This window comes from Sphaeramia orbicularis, chromosome 3, assembly GCF_902148855.1.
Source record: "Sphaeramia orbicularis chromosome 3, fSphaOr1.1, whole genome shotgun sequence".
In the NCBI taxonomy this organism is placed as follows: domain Eukaryota; kingdom Metazoa; phylum Chordata; class Actinopteri; order Kurtiformes; family Apogonidae; genus Sphaeramia; species Sphaeramia orbicularis.
In genome coordinates this window covers 3,932,167-3,957,631 of record NC_043959.1, presented here as the reverse complement: position 1 = coordinate 3,957,631, position 25,465 = coordinate 3,932,167, and the positions used below count along the sequence as shown (strand labels likewise).

Below are 25,465 nucleotides of genomic sequence, written 5' to 3'. Positions count from 1 at the left end.
TGCATATAGAAATATAGATATCAATTAGAGGTCGACCGATTATTGGCTGGGCCGATTATCGGTGCCGATATTTGGAAATTTGACGTATATCGGTATCGGCTTTTTTTTAATCCGATGGGCCGATATAAAGAAATCAATTTAAAACTGGGTTATTTTGGCTCAGATGCAGCCGCGTCTCTCTCTCTGTCTCTCTGTCTCTCTCTCTCTCTCTCTCTCTCTCTCTCTCTCTCTCTCTCCTGCCTACTGTCTCCTGCACTATCCACCCCGCGCCCTCTGATTGGTTGACGCAGAAGCTGTCCTCACACACACAGACTGGGACTGACTTGGGATGATACTGTGTTCTACATACATTTTCTCCATTATTAATACATAGAGCATTTAGAGCCAGACTGATGAACTGGTAAAATGGTTCTGGTAAGAGCTCATCAAACTCCACCTTAGCGTGCTTCCCTAAAACAAGTGAACTGAGTTTTTTGTGCGCTCTCTCTTAATCCCACACACATGCTTTTCTATCACGGACTGTTTCCATCTCCATATTATCAGCAGTCTTCTTTTAACTAATTCTCAGACATGTCAGGAGGTAATATGTGTTAGCAGAGCTGCAGCTAATGTTTACTCTGCTCTGACGTTCTTCTGCTGCTCACTGAAACATTAGTAGTAGTTGTGAGATGTAGAGCACAGGGATGTTTAGTACAGTTTCAGAAGAGTTTTCTGCGTTTACCTTTGACACGTGTGTTTACTGAAGCTCCTTTCTGTACCATTTAGAGAGTTACGCTTGTATCATAGCTGACACTCAGATACTTCTGGGTCATTTCACTCATTTCCTAAAAATTGTTGCTTTGTCGTTCTGGTGCACTCTGATTCACTTCAAAAATTAACCACTTCTAATACGTCTTTGTGTTTTCCTTTGTGTCATCTAGGGATGTAACAATTACCGGTATAATGATAAACCCCGGTAAAATTCCCGACGGTTAGTATTACTGTTTAAATTGTAATTATCATGATAACTGTGTTTGATTACTGCACTTTGAAAACTCACAGTACTGCACATTTCCTGGAGAAGCAGCATCTATCTATCTATCTATCTATCTATCTATCTATCTATCTATCTATCTATCTATCTATCTATCTATCTATCTATCTATCTATCTATCTATCTATCTATCTATCTATCTATCTATCTATCTCTTAGGGCTGAACGATATGGACAACATTTCATATCTCAATATTCATGCCAGATATCTCGATATCGATAGGACACGATATGACTATGGGTTCGGTGAAAACCAAGCATTTTTCAGAAAAATACAAACATCATAACACAAAAAAATATGTTTGTCATTGGTTGGCTTTAGCTGTCGATCCACAGCGAGCATGAAATAAAGTTTGTGGTTGGCTGGCCTTAGTGGTGCATTCGAGGGCAATTGTAAAAATGAAATTTGTTGTGACTTCCAGAGCTGTACATGCAGGGCGAGCGGGGGGGAAATCTATATCATTTATGTTGTTGCTTTTTCGATATTAATATCTTGAATGTTCATATCTAGATATAGATACGATAAAGATTTATCTATCTATGAAAAAGAAACAAACAACTCAAACTTGATCTGGAAAATGGTCAAACAATGGCCGTAAGGTGCCATCTTTAGTGCACATTTGTATGTTTGATGTTTACATGTCAATATTTGAATGTTTCCACCAACAGAAAGTACATTGTGCCCATTATTTCATTATTATTATTATTATTATTATTATTATTATTATTATTATTATTATTATTATTATTATTATTATTATTATTGTATTTTATTTTTTCAAAATACAACTTGGTTACATTCAGTGTGTGTATAAGTATAAATACTGCAATAATAATGATAACCATGATAATTTTGGTCACAATAACCGTGATATGAAATTTTCATATCGTTACATCCCTGGTGTCATCCATAAAGACCCAGAATTAGTCTTTGTGGTGACTTTGAAATGGATGTCTCTCAACATTCAACCCTTACTAAGTGATTTTTCACCACTTATTATAATATTATCCTTTTTGCAGTGAAAGTCACATATTTTCCTATGTTTATTTTACTGAACATATAGTTGTTAATAAAAGCCCAGAGTAAATTCAAAGGTTATCATATCAAAATTGAGTAAATTGAATGAAATATTTCAGCAAATTATGTCATTAATTCTACACAAAAACAAGCGTCTGCAACCACTGTCATTTATTTAACTACATGGATTTTTATTGCTCAACCAGTATGGCAGAAGATGATGGTGTTGTCATGTTCATTACAGAGAGTATGGGTCCATCTGAAAAATACATCTAACACTGCTGAAAAGAAGAGAAACTACATTTTACCTGAATTGTTTCATTATATTAATAAGATTAGTGGTTTAAAAGTTATTAAACATTTTGGATTAGTGGATGGTTTTGGGTCTTTGAGGATTAAATCACTTCAATGTGCATGTTCAGACTACTAAGACATATGTTTCTTTTGTACAAGCCAAGAAAATGCCCATTATAAACCAAATGAAGATAAAGTATTCTACTACAGAGGTCAAAACACAGTTTCATGTTTGTTCATGGCATTTCACTCAGACTCAGTAATGTAGATAGTAAAATCTTAAAACGTGTGTAAATACTTTAACATGAGAAACAACTAAAATGACAAGCCATTGTACAGTAACACGTCCACTGGTATTTAAAACCTAGGAGATTAAAATCAGTCTGAAGCCACAGCTGCAGTTCCAAGCTATTACCTCAACAGCCAAAGGTCTGCAGGCTGGACGAGCACCCGAACCAAATTGGACCTTTTTGTCTCGCAATCAATATATCATTAACCCTGATCCTTGTGAGCACAATGACCTATTAAACGAAACCCCTCATTGTGTGTCGGCGTTGCAATCCAAGTGACATGCAGGTATTAGAGATTGATTATTTTCCCTCCTCCTTAAAGGGTAAATAAAGTGCTCACACACTACAGCAACTGTTTTTTTTTAAATTCACTGTAAGACTTTGGTTTATTAGTATTCCAGGTGTTATGAATTGAATGTATTTGCTTAATGGAGACAATGCAGCTGACACACTGTGTACCAATACACACAAAGGGTGTACTACTACACAAACTGTGTACCAGTACACAGTATGAGAGCTAATGAACTGCACATTGGGTTTGCAGCTATTTATAGTCCTCAACCTATATCCCCAGTTGGAGAGGAGCAGAATACATGTATTTAGAAAGAAAATATGAGTGTATTAGTTACAGATGAAAAAGGTGGGAATTAGAGTACATTCATAAAATCAAGATTAAAAAGTATTCCCTTTAACCTCCTCAAACCCAGCTATGGGTTTTCTGTCCACATTTGTGGACAAGAGTTTCACAACTTCATACAAAAAAAAAGAAAAAAAAAAGAAAACTGTCCACTACAAAAGACATTCCATAAAAATTTAAAAAACTGCATCTGAAAAAACTGTTGCATCACGATGTTTCCAATACAGGCACTTACTTCATAAAAAAACAAAAAAACTTGCACTTTGCTGACATTTCCTGGGTCTTAGGAGGTTAAGTAAACTCTGGGTGGATGTTAACACTGGTGAATGTTGGAGCAGAACATTAAGGTGGGACAGTTAAGATGTTGTAGCTGATGTACAGTGGAATACATGCATATAATATATATTTTATGTAGTCTATTGTTTATATATACTAATGTTTGTGGGTTATGCAAAAAAAAAAAACATAATTGCAATAGCCATATATAGCATAAATTATAGGAATAGGAATACGCTTTATTTGTCATTGCTAAAAATACAGCTGTACAGTCCAATGAAATTTTGTTTTTATGCTCTGTAAAGTGCCTAGAATTATACATACACAAAGTGTTATAAAGAATTACACTATTAGAAAACTGTTAGAGTGATGTAATACTGTTATAAATAAGGTTTGTATATAATTATGAATTATAACAGATTGTAAATTGTATGTATATTGGTTTATACTTAGCCTATAGGTAGTGGATTATGATGTTTATTATACTGAATGACTGATATAAACAAATATATGTATATTAATATGTATTAATGTAAAGTAATATACTTGGGGTGTTGTATTGAAATGAGCTGAACAAAAGGTAGGAATAAATAAGCTTTTGTTCAGGTTACTCCATTTTGAAAACATTATAGAAATTAAAAAATATTTATTTATTTAGTTCTACATGTTTTTTAAAATAAAGATCTCATTCATTCATTCATTCATTCATTTACTCACTCACTCACTCACTCATACATCCATTCAACTTAAAACAAAGTGCATAAGTGCATCGACTCAACAATAAACTTTATGTTCTCTCTTTTCATCCATTTTATGGTGTGAGAAAAGAGAAGGTAAAACTACATTTTCTATCTGACACTCTTATTTTAGTGCAAGGCAACAAAATGTACTTCAGAAACCAAGTGGAGATAAAACGTTCTACTGCAGGACTGTAAAGTCACATAGTTTCATTGCAGTTCACCTGTTTTCAGTCTCAGTGCCGTGGAGAATAAAAGGTCAAGGCAACACTGTCTCTTCCTCCTTCAACAAAACATTGCACTGCCTTTGTGTTTTCATATGTTTATAGTTTATATCTGTGTAGACATTCAAAGTGCAGTCTATGGAAACAGTATTTTCACTGTTAGCTGCTGTACCAATGTAAGTGGTGAATTAATTCCAAGTTACTTTAAGTAATCTAATGGTGTATGTTCGAAATTACATTGATGGGTATGTTTTCTGTAATCTGCGGGGTATTATAAAAGCAATCCTCCTAAGATAACAACCACAATGCACCACAAACACAGACACACAAATTAATACTTACTACAAAATGTGACTCAACATTTGGCTGGTTTTACTCAACATTTATATCTGCAATTACCTTGGTTTCAGTGGCTGAATGTGTGTCAGAGTCTTGAAATCTGATTTTTAGTCTCATCTCATCACATACCGACCCTTGACCAGGATTCATAGGCCATGGGTAGAGTGCATTGGTTAGGCATCATTTTTTGATGTGGGGTGCTGTTGATAAATACACCTGTTGTTACGGTTTGGCTTGGATTAAGTCTGGAAACAACCTGAAAGAAAAATGCTTCTTCTCTGCTGAGGTTATCAGCTCCATTTCCTTCCACTTGACTTGACTTTGCTCATTTTTGGAATGACTGCAGGTACAGTGGGCCCTCACCAACACACAGCAACACAGTGGAAACATACTGTAGCATCATCTTCAGTGTGATTGCAGTTACAAGCAATACAAGAATCAATCAATCAGTCAATCAATCAATCAATCAGTCTTATCTATCTGTATGTCTGTCTGTGTATCTAAATGATAAATAATAAAATAAGGCAGTGGTTTTGGTTTCAAATATGTTGTTGATTTATGAAGACAGAGCCCTCAGGCCTTTGTGGAGATTTTCCACCAGCTTGGCTTAGTGACATCATGACATCACACATGTATTGATGCAGAGATGGTCCTCCAGCCACCGATTTGTGACCTCATGTTTTTATGTCATGTATGGTTCTGGATACCTTTAGGCTAAGGTCATTCTGGATTTAGTGTCTGATGTCTCACAAAGTAGAAATGGCAAAAAACATGCTGAGTTGAGGCAGGTTTGATACCAGTGACATGCAGTGAGCTTCATGGCCGGTGAGGCACTGACTCTATCTATCTATCTATCTATCTATCTATCTATCTATCTATCTATCTATCTATCTATCTATCTACATATATATATATATATATATATATATATATATATATATATATATATATATATATATGTATTAGGGCTGTAAAAATTAACGCATTAACGCAGATTAATCCATCATCATGATTAATCTGATTTAAAATTTTAATGCAATTAACCCATCTGCAGTGCAGAATGACTCTAAATGTCTCTGGCAACACATCTGGGGCAGTTTGTCCAAGTAGAATTACTGTCACGCATGCGCAAATGGGCAGTTGCTTCGGTAGTGACAGGCAGCAGAACCAACCCACAAAGATGGAAGACGCTAAACAGCATGTTGACCCTCTGGATGGGAAATATGAGTAAAAAAACCCAAAGACGCAGCAGCTGACCGACATAAAATATTATACACACTCTGTAGGAAGGAGTTTTCTTTTCACTGAAGCAACTTCCAGCTTAAAATATCACATTAACACGATACATATATATATATATATATATATATATATATATATATATATATATATATATATATATATATGAAATATTTCTTTTTCTGTTGTATTTATAATTTCTTACCTGCTACTTTTTATTATGCTTGAATGACTCTAATACCCATTTATTAAGTATTCTGATTCTGATTAGAAATGGGAAACAACAAAGCGCAACAATGTTTTTTTTTTTAACGTTGAAGTTTTGATTCAGTGAAGTAAATGGTTATGCAAAATACCCCAAAACTGAAAATGGTGGAAATCCTGGATTCTACAACATGAAGAGCATCCAATTTGTCACATGTATCTTTGGGAATAATGATCAGAAACTCACAGACAGGTTTCGAGGCTGTTGATGCAAGCCGTGCAACAATAAAGACACTAGCATCTCTGACAAAAATGGAAAATACAGTTTAAAACACAGTGAATACAGTTGGAAATTGAATGGATGATTTACAACATAAAAATATATCTATGTCAAAAAGCAGGATGTCTGGACTACTCAGTTAACCAGCCTAAAAAATGAGTGTTCATTATTTGTAATATTTGTGTTCTTACATTGGCACTTACAATTACCATTGTATTTATTTCATTGTCATTTCAAAATATGGATATAGAACCATTGGATCTGGAACTGTGGGTCTGTTTTCTTCCGAGCCTGATTGTTGAGGCCATGACTATGAAAATGTGAGACATATCAGAGGGCATAAATTAGTAGGCACCTGTTATTTACTGTATGTATTGTGATATGGGAGTCTACTGTCTGATTAATTTGAAACAATTAATTGTTATTGATATCTTACAAGTTTATCAAATCTCAGTTGTGGATCTAAACTTATAACTAAGAACTTGTTAGACTTTACCTTCAAAGAGTTCAGTTTGCATCTTGTTCCATGTGAGCCTTTTTTTTCTAATGGAGACCCAAACTTTTTTTTTTTTCCAAACTCAGAACATCATCATGAATGTCCTAGACTGACTGACACCATCTGAGTCTTTTAGGGTTATGTTAGTTGATCAATCTGTTCACGTATGATCACATTGTCTGTATAACACTTTGGACAACCTCAGGGAAGGTCATTTCTAAACAGAGAAGCAGCATCGACGTCAATAATTTCACCACTTTGTTCACAGATTATACTGTAATTGCTTCTACTGTTACCACATGAGTTTCTGCAGCAGACTCCTTCTGGATCATTTTGAAATGCATTTTATTCATCATAATTAATTATTCATTCATCATAAATTTTGAATGGGATTTTTCACATTGTATATTTTTCTGTTCTTTTCTTGTTATATTGAAACAGAAGTGTAAAACAGTCCAATCTGAAGCAATTAAGACACTTTGGGAGGTACATAATGTAAACTGAAATGCAGTTCAATTACTGTTCAGGTAAGATTCATATTATTATTGAACAAAGTCAAAGCAGTTAACAGATGTTGCAATACCCTCATGGAGTCTATTTTGCTCTGGGAAAGAATGTTTTATCAATGGGAGGAGAACAAGAGTGTTAAATCCATAGTTTATATTGTGTGGACGGATGTGGAAAGGTTTGATTAGGCTTTATTTTTTAGCTTTTCCTACATTATGTAACCCCAGAATATTTATCCCTACATTATTTAACCCTACATTTATGTTTTGTGTCAACTTCCAAATTCATTTTTTTCAACATTGAATCTTTTCTAATTGAATTATCAGCCTTTGTTATAACATTATCCTCTACATTTTACATTTTTCAGTGAAAAACTGACAGATATGTCATTAACTGAACATTAAAACAAGTGTCTCCATCCACTGTCATTTACCAAACATGGATTTTATTGGTGAATCAGTGCTATAGAAGATGACAGTGTTTCCACGGTAACTACAGAGCCTCTGAACGTCCAAATGGGTCATATCTGATGACCATGAAAAGATGAAAAATGGTATTTTACACCAGTTACTTACATGTATTGATAGGATTATCAGTATTAAAATCAGTAGATGATTTTGGTCCGCTGCGCCTGTTGATCTTTGACGACTGACAAGAATCCTTTCTCTCCTTACACCTGCAATATGTGGAGGCTGTATTCATTAATCTCTAAACAAACCTCATAGAACAAGAGGCTGTAGACACCAAAAAGAAGCCTGTGTACCGGTGTACAGTCGACTGGTCCACAGGGGATGCTGTGGCACCATCCACACACTCACAGTTACCTGGAGAAGAAGCGCTTAATAAACATATTAAATGCATTATAGCAAAAATGTATAAATTATTAAATGCTACTTGTCCTGTGCCCTGTTGCACCATATAAACATTCACATAGTTTTTAACTATATTTCAATCTTTTCTGCGTGAACATTTACTTCCTGTTTAGGGGTCGTCGGTATTGATGAAAACTGAGTGCTTTTGCTGTCAGATTTAGCAACTGTTCAGGCTACCCGAGCAACTTTTTGTTTTCAAAAAGCATCTAGCAACAAATTTAGCTACTTTTAAAATTACTTTGGATATTTTACCAACTTTATAAAAGTGACTCAAACACTAAAACACACCTTGCCTAGCTGTAAAAGTCAGTGTTTCCAACTTAGACACTTTGTTGGTATATTTAGTGATTTTTCACACCCCTCTAGAGACTCTTTATCAAAAAAGCGACTAGTGACAAATCTATCAACTTTTTCTGGTGTTTCTGGAGACTTTTGGAGATTCTGACATGAAAGCATGTATGGTTCTTTGTTTAAAACAAATCACTGCACTGAATATAAATCACTCCCACTGACATTAACAGTTTTCTCTATTGTCTCTTTTTGGTTCATTTAGATTGTTAATGTGGACTGAAAATTAAAAATGTTCATGTTGAAAATGATCATGTTTTACCGTGAGTTGTTGTAGGCTGCTATGTGGATCATAAATTTAAAAACCAAACCAAACTGAAGGAAATGAAGCAAAGAACTAAACAAACAAACACATAATAACTAACTTAGGTAACTCACTTTAGCCGGTCCCCAAGCCCGAATAAATGAGGAGGGTTGGAATTGGAACATAAAAAAAAAAAAAAAACAAGAATTGCTAAAGTATATTTCATTTGTAGTTCTAAACAAATTTAGGATGTTTTTATATTCACTGTTTGTCTCTAACACAAGGTTATTCCTCTCTCCTACATCATTCATTACAGTTACATGCACGTTTACGATTATGCAAAATAGCTGATGATGTAATTTAGCAACTTGTAGGAAAAACGATAGATACTTTACTTACTGAGTTGGAAACACTGCAGATGAACAGCCTTTCACTCACATTCCCACCTATGGGTGACTTATAATGATCCATTAAGCTATTAAGTGGTTGTCTTTGGATGTGGGAGGAGGCTGGAGAACCCAGAGCAGAACATGATGAGATGAAAGTGCTTCACTTACTGAGGAGTTGGAAACACTAGGAGTCAGCCAGATGAGCTTGTATGTGTCTACTTTTGTATATGTAGATCTCTCTTATTTGTTTGTTTATTTAGAATATAACATTAAAACCAAAACAAGACCATTTAATAAAAAAAAGAAAGTACAACATATTCAAAAGGGAGCAGGATGAAGTTTAATTTATATACTCCCGCCCCCTTACCCCATCCTTCCACCTACTCTAAATTCCCATGTCAGATCTCATAAGTAACTCAACAAATCCTACACATATCAGACTAAATTCTGACTAAGCACAAACACAAAAATGCTATACATATCAAAAATAGACTGTCCATTTCGCAACAGCATTACACATCAAAATAAACTCAGTCCGTTTCTTAGCAGTAAAACACATATCAAAAATAAACTGTCCATTTCTTATCAGTAATATACATATTGAAAATAAACTCTGTCCATTTCTTATCAGTAATATACAAATAAACTCTGTCCATTTGGTCATATTTTCTTAACATTTTGGTTTTGATGGTCTTTTTAAATGTGTTATTTGATTTAATTGCCTTTGTTTCTTCATTTAGGTAGTTCCACAAGTTGATTCCTTTCACAGAGATACAACCTTCCATCACCTTCGTCCTGAATCTTGGTTTATTGACGATATCTCTTCCTTTTAGATTGTAGTGACTTTTCATTTTTTCTAATTTGTGCTGAATGTTGATTGGCAGAGAATCTCTATTTGCTTTGAACGTGATTTGTAACATACTCTTGAAATTTAAATATTTTTACTTGACGAAATAATGGATTTGTAGGATCTCTGTACCCTTTTCTTATAAATATGGCTCTTTTTTGTCGAATAATATAAAGATTTCCTTATCTTTTGTTGTCATACAGATAAAAAAAAGTAGATTTTTACCTTTACATATTTCGGCTACAACCTGTAGCCTTCCTCAGAGGGGTCACTTGATGTGAGGTGTCTTATCAACTGTTTTATCCAGGAATGCCAGACAACAGGGGACGACTCTGCCCCCTGCTGTCTGGTGTCCTACAGTAGATAACATCCCAGGTGTGGGATAAGGTGTAAGATCACTCATCCCTGTTCATGGTCCTCGGGGCCCGTTTCCTGATCTCTATGGCCTCCTAATCCAGCGGTGGTATTTGTTGCTTTCTGAGTGAATGACCTTGGCTTCTTCCCAGTCCATAATGTGATTTTCTCTCTTGCCATAATCCACTATGGCTGATTTCAGATTCTGTTCTGCTCTTTCTTTGGATTTGCATGTGTGTCTTGCTGATGTTTCTTTCTCACATTCTTTCTTGTGTTCATTTTTTCTTGTGCCAAATGTTTCTCCAACATAGGTCTTGTTAGGCAGGCAGGGTAGTTCATAGATGGCATTATGTTTATTTTCTCTGGGTATTTTGTCTTTTGAGTGGACCAGTAGTCGTCTCAGAGTTTACTGGGGTGTTTATGTGATATTTTCTCCTTGCTCTTTGTATGCGTTCTTGGAGCCCTTGATGTACGGGAGCACGACCATGCTAGTGTTTTTGATTTCCTGTGTGTTCTTTTTTGTTTTGCCTGTTCCCTGCTGTGCTCCTGGATAAAACAGCTGACAAGACCTGTTAGAGTAACATCAAGTGACCCTTCTGAGGAAGGTTACGGGTTGTAGCTGAAACATGGACAGGTAAAAATCACGTTTTTTTTTTTTTATCTGTCTGAAAAAAGAAAAGGAAATCTTTGTATCTTCAGTAGACAGAATGAACCCAATCGAACTATTGTAGAATGATAATCAGTTGCATGTGTTTTACAAGCATTTCCGCAAACCTCCACACAATGTGTTAGATATGGTACAATTAAAGACTTATATAAACTTTATAGCGCGGAATTGTTTAAGAAATCCTTTACTCTATGCAATATGGCAATTGTTTTAGCAATTTTTGTCCACATATGATTTATATGCGATTTCCAAGTTCAGTTTTTGTCGAGCATGACCCCCCAAAATTTTGTTTCCCTGACCTTCTTTCTATTACTACATGTCATAAAATTTGTTTTTCCAAGATTTAAGGATAATTTATTTATATCACACCATCTTTTTACTTTTTTGAATTCCTCTTTAACCATCTCCATAACCTTTTCCCCAGAATAAAACAAAGTTGTGTCATCTGCAAACAAAATATATTTAAACAGTTTGGACACCCTGACCAAATCATTTATATATAAAATAAGCAGTTTTGGTCCGCGCTCCGACCCTTCTGGCACTCCACATTCACTGTACTTTGTACCTGATGCATCATTCATTACTTGTACATATTGGTTTCTTTTGTCTATATGACTTGATACCCATTGTTGTGCTATTCCCCCGATTCCATATTTGCCCATTTTATTGATAAGTACAGTATGATTGACGGTATCAAAAGCTTTCCTGAGATCAACAAAATGCTTACAAAGTGTAATTTCTTATCTATTCTAGTGGCTATTTCTTCAGTCAGTTCCATGAGTGCTGTTGATATAGAGTGCTTTGGACGGAAACCATAGTGACTGATGTTTATAATGTTTTGTTTGTCAAGGAACTTATCCACTCATGTTACAAACAGTGGAAGAAAACTGTGGAAGCAATGATAACTGGTCTTTAGTTTGAAAAGAAATGCTTACCTTTTTTCTTATATAGTGGTATTGACTTTGCACTTTTCATATTTTCTGGAAATATACTTGTTTTAAATGATAGGTTGCATATGTATGTAAAAGGGTCAAATACTAATTCAATTACGTTTTTTATTGATACCATGTCCAAGTCATTACAGTCAGTGGATCTTTTGCCTCCACAGCTTTGTAAAATATTCAGTATTTCTTCTTTTCCTATTTGTCAAGAAAGATACTATCCACATTATCTATAATTTTATTATTATATTCATTATTTTTTATTTATTTTTGAAGATTTTGCTGCAAGATTAGGGCCTACCTTAATAAAATTGTTATTAAATTCATTTACTGTTTGAGTTTTGTCATATATATCTATATTATCTTTTGTAAAATAACTTGGGAGAGGTTTTTTAACTGTATAATTTTTTATTACATTATTAGTTATTTCCCATGTAGCTTTTGTATTGTTTTTTATTTAATAAATTACCATAGTATTCCTTTTTATGTCTTTTAATGATCCATCCTAAGGCATTTTTATATTTCTTATATCTACCTTCGTCCTTAATTTCAAATAGCATCTTTACTAGTAGTTTCTTTCTTGCAAGTATTTCGTAGACCTTTAGTCATCCATGGCTTGTTGATGGAACCCTTCCTGGTGATATTCCTAATTTTACAATTTTTATTATACAATTCCATTAATGATACAATATAAAATGTGTCATAAACTACATTTACATCATTTACATACACACTCTCCCGATTATATTTTCTTAAAGGTGCCCTGCCACACAAAACTGTTTTTACTTGTATTTTTTAAAATATGTTACGTCCATAGGTAGTGACTTTGAAAATGAACCGCTACCTCCTCTGTCTGTTATTTCCACTGAAAAGAAATGAGAGGAGAAATCAAGTCAATTAGAAAAGCTGGTCAGTGTGATGTATTAATGCCTGAGCTCATTACTATATTTTGGCTGGCCCAGGTGAGACCACGCCCACAGAATTCGTCTAGCTCAATGACAGTTTTCGTATACAGCAAGCTGGAGCACCGTAAAAGGGGGAGGGAGGGGTAAACATGACAAATTCATGGGATCCAGGATTCCCATGAGGGCCCGTAGAGCAGTAGAGGGGGCCCAGTGGATACAGGTTAGAAGTTGTGAAAATTCCGTGTAAAGTCCGCCGTGCAAGAGAGGCATAGAAGCCAGATATTCAAAGCCTATTAAGTTTCATTTTCGGTTTCCGCCAGTTCCTCTACTTGTTGTGCAGGGTGAAGGATGCTTAAAAGCCAGGCTCTCATTGGATAGCTGTTAGCCAGTCAGAGTCAAGCCGATTAGCATGTTGAATATTCATGAGAATCGGCGCAAATCGAGCTGAGTCTTCCAGCAGGCGTTCTATACCACGTTAGAATGGCCTGAAACTTGGTAACCAAGGCATTTTTTTACACAAAAAATGTTACAGAGTCCATGTCAGAAGTTCAGACATTACCATGAAAGTAATGAAATACGTGTGGCAGGGCAGCTTTAAATCTTCTTTGAGTGCTTCCAAGGCTTCTTTGGATCTGTCTCTTATTTGTATTTTTACTGGAGTATTTGTCATGTTACATTGATAATTTTTATAAAGAGTGAAGACAGCTAAGGGATTATTTCCACTTGTTAAGTTTCCCTCTATTATATTTGTGAAAATATTATCTATGACAATTGCACTTTGACCTGTGATTCTTGTAGGTTTGAGTATTACTGGCTACAGATTCAGAGTGTACATTGAATTTAGAATTTCATCAGTTCTGTTGAATCTGCCAGGGTTTTCTGTGTCAATGCTGAATGTGTGAGGTGACTAAAAAAGTGTATATGAATGGTTTGTAAGGATGTTTTGTGTTATTGTAAAAATATACAGAGGAAAATGTGTTAACAAAGCAAAGGAAGTGGATCTAGTCTGATTATTAATTTGTAAAAAGGGGGTGGGAGTCAATAAGTAATACTTCTTCCCACTCCTTTTCAAGCGCAGAAATTTTTTTTTGACCATGTTGTATGATTCTTTGTTATCTGATGATTCTATGTGCTCGAAATAAAACTACTACTACTAATACTAATGTTGAAATCTCAACATGGAAACACTGTCTTATTCTGGTTTTTGTAAAATAATTCCATTATCTTATTTGTGAATCTCTTTATACAGGACCCAGGTGCTCTATAGATGCAGCTGATCGTAACATTTTAGTTTTTTTCATTTATAATTTCCATAATGCTTTCTGCAACTTCTGTCATGTTTGCAATGACTTTACATTTGAAAGTTGATTGAATGTATAGTGCTACCCCACCGCCCTGTTTGTTCCCTCTATTTGGACGGAATAATTCATAACCCTCTATCTGATATTCATCCGAATATCCCTCTTTTAATCATGTTTCAGATGCTGCAATTACAGTAAATTTATCTTTTAGTTGTTTTAGGTCAATCAATCAAATTTTATTTATATAGCACCAAATCATAACAAAAGTTACCTCATGACACTTTACATATAGAGCTGGTCTAAACCAGACTCTCAAGCCAATTTACAGAACCCAACAGAATCCTCCAGGAGCAAACACTTGGTGACAGTGGCGAGGAGAAACTTCCTTTTAGGTAGTCTGTAATTTTTGATGAGTTACAGTTAATGCTTCTAGCATTGATATGAATTATAGATAGTATCCCAGACATATTATCATTCAGTTGTTCTTCAGTATAATATTCACATGTATTATCTCTAGCTTGCACTAAGTTATTGGTTATACCATTGTTTAGTTCATATATCTTTTCTTGGTCTAGGTTGTCATATATGTCTATTATTTCTGAGACCATTTAGTCTTCTTCTATCTACACACACACACACACACACACACACACACACACACACACACACACACACACGGTACTGACTCTGACTCTTCAGATCCAGTTTCATCTGTCCTGCTTCTTTAACCTCCTTTGTACTTGTCTAATTCTTCTAGGTTTTTTAGGATTATAGCCTGTGACCCTTCCTGCTCTTTAATCCACACATTTCCATTTCTGGTTCATGTTACTGTGATTTTTTTCCCCCTGTATTCTTAGATTTTTTTGTCTGCAATGTCACCATTTTTCTTCGTTGAATCCTCGTTTATATAAACATTTGTGCCTTTCAGTTTCTCGGCTTGTGTCAGTACATTGTTTCTCTGTTTTCTGTAAGTGAACCTTATGATTATTGGTGGCTTAGTCTTCCCAGATTTGCTTGGTAGTGTATGGCAAATAGATATAGATTCTCTTAAAAAGTTTATGTCCTTGCTGTGCAGGAATCTCACCACTTGTTGCTCCAGAGTCTGTAACTCATCCTCGTTGCTGTGAAAAGTTCAAAGGTTATTTTTGTCTCTGCATCTTGTGTATACATTTTTTCCCCCAGTTCTTCAGTGGAAAATATGACATGAGGGGGCGTTCATGTGCAATTTTCAAGTTCATAACTAGTATTTACCATAATTCCTATAGCACGTGAAGGTAGGATTAGTATATTGCTTTTGGTGAACAGTAGTCAATCAGAACTGTTTTTATGTTCTTGTTTTTATGTGATTGGATAATTGTCACTGAATTCCCCAGTTGTCTTGAGTAAGATGCACACACTTTCAGGAGCAGAATGAACTCAAACAGATGATTAAGCTGCTCTGAATATCACAGTTAACAATGTTTTGTCCTGGTTCACCTCTGTTTAGTGGCTTCTGACTCCGGGTTTTACAAAGCAAAGGTAATTTAATGGAGTATGAGACAAAAATCACCATTAGTTACTAGGGTGTTAGAAAATATTGGTTCTGCAATATATCGCAATATTTCATTTCACAATACTGTATCGATATTAAAAAGTACCGTATCGATATTTTTAGGTAATTTATTCAGATGCAGATATGGCGGAGGTTCATTTTTGTTTTTTGGTTTTCTTTGTTGTTTATGTCTTATTTATTATTAATTAACACTATTTTATTAAATCCTAAAAGCACTTTTTACTGTCTGAGATGCAGATGTTAGTTCCTTTGTTGGAGTTGCACAAAAATACTGTTCTGATGTTAGTTCTGAACTAATAGAATATGAACATTTGAACAGGATCTGAAACTGTAATGTCTGTAAAACAGAATTGCAGTTTTAACACAACATATTGTGATATAGCATTAGATTCTGTTGTGATCAAATAAAAATATGTTTCGTATTTGTACATATTTCTGGTGTAATTCAATTTTTCCGGGAAATAATCATTTTTAAAAAAGAAACAAAAAAAAATTGCCTTTTAACAGTATCATGATATATATCGTATCGTGATCCTAGTATTGTGATTTGTATCGTATCACCAGATTCTTGCCAGTACACAGCCCTATTACTTACAGATGTATGAGTCCTTTAAAACAACTATTATGTGGTTAAGATGATAGTTTGGTTAGGTGGGTTGTCACCTGAGTGGTCAAGTCTTTCTTTTTTCTCTTCAAATGCTCTAGAATGCAGACAGTATTAAATAAAACATTAAAAGTAAAGGCTTATCTCATGTCAACTCCATAACATTATCTGCTGAAAAGTCATAACGTTCTTATGCCAAGTTCCACACCACCATTTGAAATGAATTCTTATTCAAGTTGAATACAATGAACACAATAATACTATTTTACAATGGAATCAGCATTTAAACTATGACAGTCTTCCTGTAAACATATTTACATAATCCTGTATAAAATTTCACCAACAGAACATCCTCTCAGTGTGACAGGAGACGATTATTCAGTAACGTCTACATGACTAAATCAGCTTTAATTGTTTTATTTACAGTGTAAGCCCACCCACAGCATCACTCTGTAAGTGGGACAGTCAGAAAGAGGCTGAGATGGAGGAGAGGAGGAGCTATGTGGGCAGGTGTGTGAAGGTGTGTTACCTCTGCAGGACCACATGAGGTTGTGAAAGGGCTAATCTGGATTTCTGTGGAACTGAAACCTTGATGTGGTCTTCAAACAAACCAGACTGGCTATTTCTGACACTATTTCTGCATCTGCTCAATTACCCAGTCTGATGTGCTGTATGTCTTTGGTGTTTTAACCCCTTAACGCTGACTGTCGCAAATTTACATCCGACCGTTTCCATTACCGAATCAATCGAGATAGCCTATGTCAGTGTTTTTCAACCTTGGGGTCGGGACCCCACGTGGGGTCACCTGGGATTCAAATGGGGTCGCCTGAAATTTCTTGTAATTGATAAAAATAAGAATAAAAACTTGCTAATAAAAATATATGGTGAGTTGACACAGACAATCGCAATACATAAAAGACATGACAAACTGTGAGTCTGAAACTGCAGCACTGTGGTTCTGTTTATCTGTCAAATGTTCATTGTGGTCAGTTTCAGATGCTGCAGCTCTTTCATAATTCATAGTTTTTGTTTGTTCAGTATTAATTTGCAGCCTCGCTAAATTTGACTGACTACATATCCTGACCAAGGAAAATAAAATTCTCGCATTGTGCAGTAATCTACACCTGGCTTTTCTGCCTCCGGCCATAATAATATACATTATAAAGACTAAATGTCCTCTAAAATGAATGTTTATTTGCAGCATAATATAACAAACTATTACATGATCAAAAACAAAATAATTTTAGCAAAAAAAAAAAAAAGTCTCCGTTTTGAATGTCTGGGGTGGCCAGAAATTTATGATGGGGTCACAAGCCAAAAAAGGATTGGAACCACTGGTCTATGTATTCACCCAGTGCCAATTTGGGCAAATTTGTACCTAGTTAGGACACTGAAAATAATTTTGTGGCGTCAATAAAAACCATCTCCACCTCCTGAGATGTGAAAATCAGTTTTATTACTTTTTCATTTCTGTTGGCCTGTTATCGCAAATTTGCATTCATTCATTTTCTGAACCCGCTTTATCCTCAAATTTGCATTATTTATTTATTTTTTTTGCAGTTTTTTTTAATTGCTTACACACAAAACCTTTATGTAGCACACAGTTTCTAAAACCTTTCACTCAAACTTCACAACTCCACATCAAATCAGCAAAGCCATAAGCTGATTCTCAGCCTTGACGCAGTTTTCAGTTTAGCTTTTAACTTTTTGCATATCAATACACACAATTCTCTACCTAACACACAAAAGTCTATCAGGAAGTAACTTGATTTCCTATTTCAAATGCGGGGGGCGGCTCCGTCTTGTGAACCCCCTGGGGAAGTCTTGGTCTCACTTGCGAAAAAGACGCGGTGGGGAAACCCCCTCCGCTGGAGGTCCTCCAGCCTCAAACTCAAACCCGCAGCGTGAAGGAAGTGGCCGCCCGGCGAGTTGCAGAAGCCGGTCGTTGTTGGAATAATAACTTGGATCCATACCATCACCTATGGCTGAGTATGGAGTTAGAGGAAGAGTAAAGAGACAATGTCCGACCACTACGCTGCTCCCACCCAGATCCAGCCCGGAGGAGAGATGGACCCTAAATACACACCCAACTAGCTCTCCCTCATCAACACACACACACACACACACACACACACACACACACACACACACACACACACACACACTTTTTCATACAAATCTCTATTTTTTGGTTGCTGTACCACCATATGTGGTGGTTGGTGTACTTCGCTTTGTTTTTTCTTTTGTGCTGTACAAAACTGAATTCACAACAGCAACTGATTTATTCAGAAAATTAAATATTTTTGGTTGCAATATTGCTTGGGTTGAGTTCTGTTTGCATGTTATTGTATTTTCACTCTTATGTGGCAAAATTAAAAAAAATCCATAAAAACAAAAGAGCTTTAGATTTAGAGCAACAGAGTGTAAATGATATCCATATGTATATAATACTGTGGAAAATGTGTTTATGATGTGAGACAAATGCTTGCTTTTGAGATATGTTTAGAATATTTTGAATACTGTGTTTCATTTTGCAAGAGATAGGGCACTTTTTGAATTTCATTTGAGCAATAATTGAATTTGTGTGTAGAGCTTTGAGAAAAACAGATAGAGCTTTGAAATTGTGTGTAAGCAATTGAAAAAAACTGTAATATACATGTGTATCAACCCAGGTGTTAAGGGATTAACATGTTGTAACATACGTGTTCAGATTCAACCTGACTGACAAAACAGCAAATCAAGACGTCAACATAGAAAAGTTATATTAAAACAGTAAATAAAAAATAAGAACAGTGTCATTTCCTGTCAGAAAATGAACTTGAAGGACAAGTCGACAATACATTACACACTTACTATAGAGCATTACTGAGTTTTCCCAAATTGTTGACTTTACATTAGCATCAAGACAGTTTGCTGAGATGTATTTATGTCTAAAATGTTATTTTTCGTGTCTGTAATTACAAGTATTTATTTGTCACTATTTAGTTTTCACTAATTACATTTTAGTTTTTGGTATCACTAATCAGTTCATACAAATTCACAGTATTTGTGGTTTCTGTGAAGTCACTTCTATTTAAACAGATTCACTGAACAGCAGCTTCAGAGGAGGTGAAAGGTGTTGACACTGTGACAGATAGCTAAAAGTTGCAGGGGTAAAAGTCAGACAGGTAAAAGCCAGAATTCTAAATACACATCTTCCCTCTGCAGCTCTCTCTTGGAGACTTGGTCACAACCCCTCAAAGTCTTGTGGTTATGTCAAAACAACATTCTTTGTACAACATCCATAAAGAATCTACACTAATGATCAGATAGATAGATAAGCTTTATTACAGACTCATGGTCCACATTAAAAAGCAAACAGATAAATACAGACACAATAAAAACAAAAAAAACCCTCTATACTTTCAAGAGGCAGTCATACCAGTGTTTCCAGAACAGAGATGTGTAACGTACAGCACTATATCAGGATAGTTTTGTGTAAATAATGTAAATAAACAGTAGAATGTACATTTCCTGAAGCACTGCTCAGCGTGTGAATACATGTTGAGTTCTGAACGCCTCCTTGCCAGTTGGCAGCACAATGGTAACCACACGATCTCACCACTACTGGCATCTATGATACTACAAACTGGGCCAGTTTGTGCCTAATACTTGGACTGCAAGACTGGCCTATGTTTTACTTTCACCACCACTGTATGGAATTTTGGAACATTTATGCTGGAGACATTTCCAGAGCTTGTATACTGTATCATTTCCCAGAATTTGTATGCAGTACACAATTTTGGTTTCATACTGCAGTTTTCGGCGTCTTGCATTACTGTTGCATGAAATTTAAGACACCACCTGGGTCTTTGTCATGGTGTAGACATGGTTTTATTTAACGTGTCTTAAAGATCTGGGAGCCAAAATCAGGAAAAAAACACCAGAATGTGAAAGTCTAGCCCTTCTTTGTCTCCTCTTGATCCAAATCAGAAGCATGACTATACAGTGGATGACTTGATGCTGGTTCATTCTGCGTTCAAGAGCAGAGCACTAGAGTTGTATCTGACACTGTATACACTGACATGTATATGACCAACATATTGTTGGAGATATACCTTCGAGTCTCAAGCAAGTCCAGAGTCATTTTTGTTAGAGTCGAGTCAAGTCAAGTCATAGTTTAGGTCAAGCAAGTCACAAGTGAAGTCATAGAAATATAATAAGGTGGAAGAAATCTGTTTTAAATTGCTGGACTTTCATTTGCAACAAATATTTCACTATGTTGCAAAAAACATTGCATCAAAGAATGAACTTGAACAAGTATGAGTTCTATGTTAATTATCCCTTCAAAGAGGCCTCACTCTTTTATGTGAGAACAAACCTTAAATGTAACTTAGTGTTTGTGTCATGATTAAGCATGTGTGTGTGTGAGAATGAGAGACAATGTGTTTACAGTGGAGTGTGTGTGCATGTGTGTCAGAGAAATAGAAACAATGAAATTAAGCCTAGTATTTGTGAATGTGTGTGTGTGTGTCTGTGTGTGACAGAGAGAAAGTGCTGTTTGTGTGTGTGTATGCGTGTAAGAGAGAGAGACAGAGAGAGGGAGAGAGAGAGAGAGAGAGAGAGAGAGAGAGAGAGCATGTGCAAGTAGATAGTGGAGTGTGTGTGCATGTGTCAGAGAGATATAGAAACAATGTAATTAAGTCTAGTATTTGTAAATGTCTGTGTGTGTATGAGGAGTTAGAGGTGTTATAATAATAATAATAATAATAATAATAATAATGGATTCGATTTATAATGTGCTTTTCTATGAACGCATACTCAAAGCGCGTACAGTGGATCCATTATTCATTCACTCTCACATTCACACTCTGGTGGTGGTAAACTACATTTGTAGCTACAGCTGCCCTGGGCCAGGCTGATGGAAGTGTGGCTGCCAATTCGCAACTTATAGAGACTTACAGAGATGGAACATTAGCTAACATCAGATTAAAAAGAATGGTAGAGCTAGTGACATTTACTTTTCCTCATGTAGTCTGAAATGGCGAATGAAATTCGCCATGGTGCTTGAGATGTCCGAAATTTTGGAACTGCAGACCTTGCACAAAGCAAATCTTTTTTTGTTTTCATTAGAAAAGTCTTTGACACCAAATTATATAATTGTGGGAACAGCTGTGCCAACTACACCTTCCATCTTCCAAGCTCCAGCCCCTCTACAACCACTGTAGTCAGTGATGGGAGCGTCACTTGGTTAGATTACAGGTTACCAGGTTTGCCCACATGCAACGGGAAATATCACATATAAAAAAAACAAAAAAACAAAAAAAAAAACACACATATATATATATATTTATATATATATATATATATATATATATATATATATGTATATGTATAAATAAATATCTCTATATATATTTATATATGACAATTCACATATTAAACAAGATATCAATGACTTGTCGAGTCATTTCATGCAAGTCTAAGTCAAGTCTCAAGTCAAGAATAGCAGGTCAATGTCAAGTCAAGTCTTTTTCATCACTGTTAATGAAGCAAGTCCTCCAACTTGCAACATAAGTCTGACTCGAGTCAAGTCACTCGACTCGAGTCCTCCATCTTTGGGCCTAAGTCGTATTTTTTTCAAGCCATATAGCCAATGATACAAAATGAATCAGCAGTATTAGGAGCTACACAGATATCAGAATTTGGCAAAAAGTATGACTTAGGTCTGTGTTTTTCAACCTTGGGGTTGGGACCCCATGGGGGGTCACCTGGTATTCAAATTGAGGTCGCCTGAAATTTCTAGTAATTGATAAAATAAACTATTTAATAAAAAGTAAAATGTGAGTTAACAGAGACAATCGCAATACATAAAAGACATGACAAACGGTGAGTCTGAAACTGCAGCACTGTGGTTCTGTTTATGTGTCAAATGTTCATTGTGGTCGGTTTCAGATGCTGCAGCTCTTTCATAATTCATAGTTTGAGTTATTGTTTGTTCAGTATTAATTGTCAGCCTTGTAAATACAAGCTGGACAGACTGTACATATCCTGACCAAGGAAAATAAAATTCTCACTTTGTGCAGTAATCTACACCTGGCTTTTCTGCCTCTGTAATAATATACATTATATAGGCTACATTGTCCTCTAAAATTAATGTTTATTTGCAACGTGGTATAGCAAACTGTTACATGATCAAAAACAAATTAATTTTAGCAAAATTAAAAAAGTCTCCATTCTGAATGTCGGGAGTCACCAGAAATTTGTGATGTTAAAATGGTGTCACAAGCCAAAAAAGGTTGGCTTAGGCATTATGCTATTAGGCTACTGATATGTATCTGGAAACATCTGTGATTGGATAAACTCTGCATTACTGGGTAGATTTTCTGTAGCCTGAAAACTAGGGATGGGTATTGTTAATATTTTATCAACACTACTTTTACCGATAAAGCTTATCAGTCCTTAAAAATATTCTGATTGGTTCTTCTTTTACTTTAGGGTTAAAGGTATGGTTCAAAATGTGAATAGGATTATTTGCTTTATTTTCTCATTTTTAGTGTTGGACTAGATAATTCATATATAATGAATATTCTCAACAGCGTTGTTTTGATTTTGTTTGAATGCTGTGAAACAAAAGAAAATAGTTTTTCACTCATTATTTTTAGGGACAAAGATGAATGGCGGACTTTTTCACCTTCAGTACTTTAACAGTGCTGTAATTCTCCTGCAGTCTCCAGATCTCTAAATCATCCTGCTCTGAATGTGTGAATGACAGATCAGCTGATGATCTGAGTGGATTTATGAAGGGACCCACAGTGAAACAGTCAGCTGTCTGCCACTCACTTTAACTCATTGACTCATGTTCATATTTGGGCGTCTGTCATAGTGGCGCATCACATAAACAACACAGATAGATGAACTATGTATGAACCTGTTTGTCTGTGTCGAAGAGTGAAAGGACCACTTTCCCGTTTAGTTTTTGGTGACCAATGGCTGATGTTTGTGTGTGTGTGAACTCTTTTTTCTTAATCCGGTACCATTGCAAAACCTGATAATGTTGGGACTGTTCTTTACTTGTGTCTTTTTTATTAGGCCCTGGGGTGTGTTTAGTACCAGGTTTTTGTACCCATCCCTAATGAAAATAGAGTCAAGAGAAGTAGAAAGAATTCTTGTTTCCTCTCAGACCACTTTACTTGCAATATGCTGGAAGGCAAGTATGGAATTTTTTTTCTATGGAATCAATGAACTGCATGTTTACATGACAAGGCTTTGAAAACAGAGGGAAAATGTACAGATTTGATTTCGTGAGGTGTAATATGTGAATGTGAAGAACAGATCACAGTTGTGTACAGGTGAATCTCTGCAGTGCATCAGGACACTAATGTTGGTAATAACTGGTGTGACAAAATATGAAACCAACAGGCAATAAACCCAAATATGATTTCCCTCTGCCAAAATGTAAGTGAATTGATGTGTTTAGGAATGCACTGTGACGCCTCTGTTAACAAACAAATGAAGCTCTCTCAGCCCTTCATAGAAAAGTGGAATGCGGTTGTATCACGAAACAGAATTAAAGGTACGGGAGACTTTCGTGACGAATTTTTCATCAAATCTGTCAAACCTCAGTCATATCCTCAGTATCATGAATCTGTAAGTCTGTCTGTGATTACTCACCTGGATCTCTTGCATTACGGTGAACAATTGCAAAGTGCCATCCACCATAAACAGTCCATGTGTTTACATTCAGAGCCATTAGGTAACCTGGCCATCTTCGAAATTTTGTCGCGACGTGCATTGTGGGAAGCGAAGGCTCGCGCAGCCACCTGACAGTGGCAGCTCGAACAGACATGAGGCGGAAACGGCAGGAACTCCCTTCCCTCTATGCATATTCCTTTAGTTTCCGTTTCCGCATTTCAGACGTTTCTGTGTCGTGTTTGTTTCATCCATATAATATCATATGGTTGCTCTGCCGCTGCAGGCGGCTGCGCAAACCTCCCTTTCCCACAATGCACGTCATGACAAATTTCCGAAGATTCCTGAGTTATGTCCCGGCTCTGTTTGTAAACACATGGTTTGTTTATGGTGTATGGAACTAAGAAACTGTTCACCGTGAGGGAAGAGTGAGTAATGATAGAAAGACTTGCAGATTCATGATACTGAGGATATGACTGAGGTTTGACAGATTTGATGAAAAATTGGTCACGAAAGTCTCCTGCACCTTTAAGGGTCAATTGAGGGTCCCTTCAGGTTCATCCCTGGATTTTCTGTGTCAAAAAGATGATTTATTTTGCACTGAGGTCCAATCCTCAGGGTGGCATGGTGGTGGAGTGGCTAGTGCCACCTCTCAGTAACAAGGTCCTGAGTGGTTGATGGTGGTGTTTGTATGTTCTCCTCATACCTGATGGGTTCTCTCTGGGTTCTCCAGATTCCTCCCACCGTCCAAAGACATACACCTGAATAAGTTAATTGTTGAATCTGACACCAAATCATGGTGAACTGGTGACACGTCCAGGGTGACCCAGCCTTCACCTGTTGGTAGGTGGGTTAGACTCAAGGACCAACCTCAAGTTTTATTTTAATATTTTTATAATTTATTAATCTATAGATTTTTTTCTTTGACTCAATTAAATGATTATTTGAATAGATGAAAAAATATTAAAAATGTGAAACAGACATATCTGAAAATGAAAAACAATTTATTCCAGAACCACCTGAAACAACAACCACAAAAAGTATAAAAGCAAAAAGATATATGAAAAATATTCATATAGAAGTAACAACAGCAATAACATCAGTATAAAAGTGTATATAAAAATATCTACAAATATAAACAACAACAAACAAGTCAAATGACATCTACAAATAATATGTGCACTGCAGTCTGCAAC

At 35.8% G+C, this 25,465-nt stretch overlaps 1 protein-coding gene across 2 annotated transcripts in view; it reads left to right on the top strand.

Annotated features, from left to right (window-relative positions):
* Window positions 1–25,465, top strand: part of tspan4a (tetraspanin 4a) — a 329,835-nt gene that overhangs the window by 26,698 nt on the left and 277,672 nt on the right. The window contains exon 1 of one of the 2 annotated variants that reach the window (XM_030128558.1): window positions 4,363–4,381. The exons of the other annotated variant lie outside the window; for it this stretch is intronic. The gene's annotated coding sequence lies outside the window, so the exon portion shown is untranslated. Of the gene's footprint in view, window positions 1–4,362; window positions 4,382–25,465 lie in introns of those variants that run through there. 2 annotated transcript variants of the gene reach the window in all.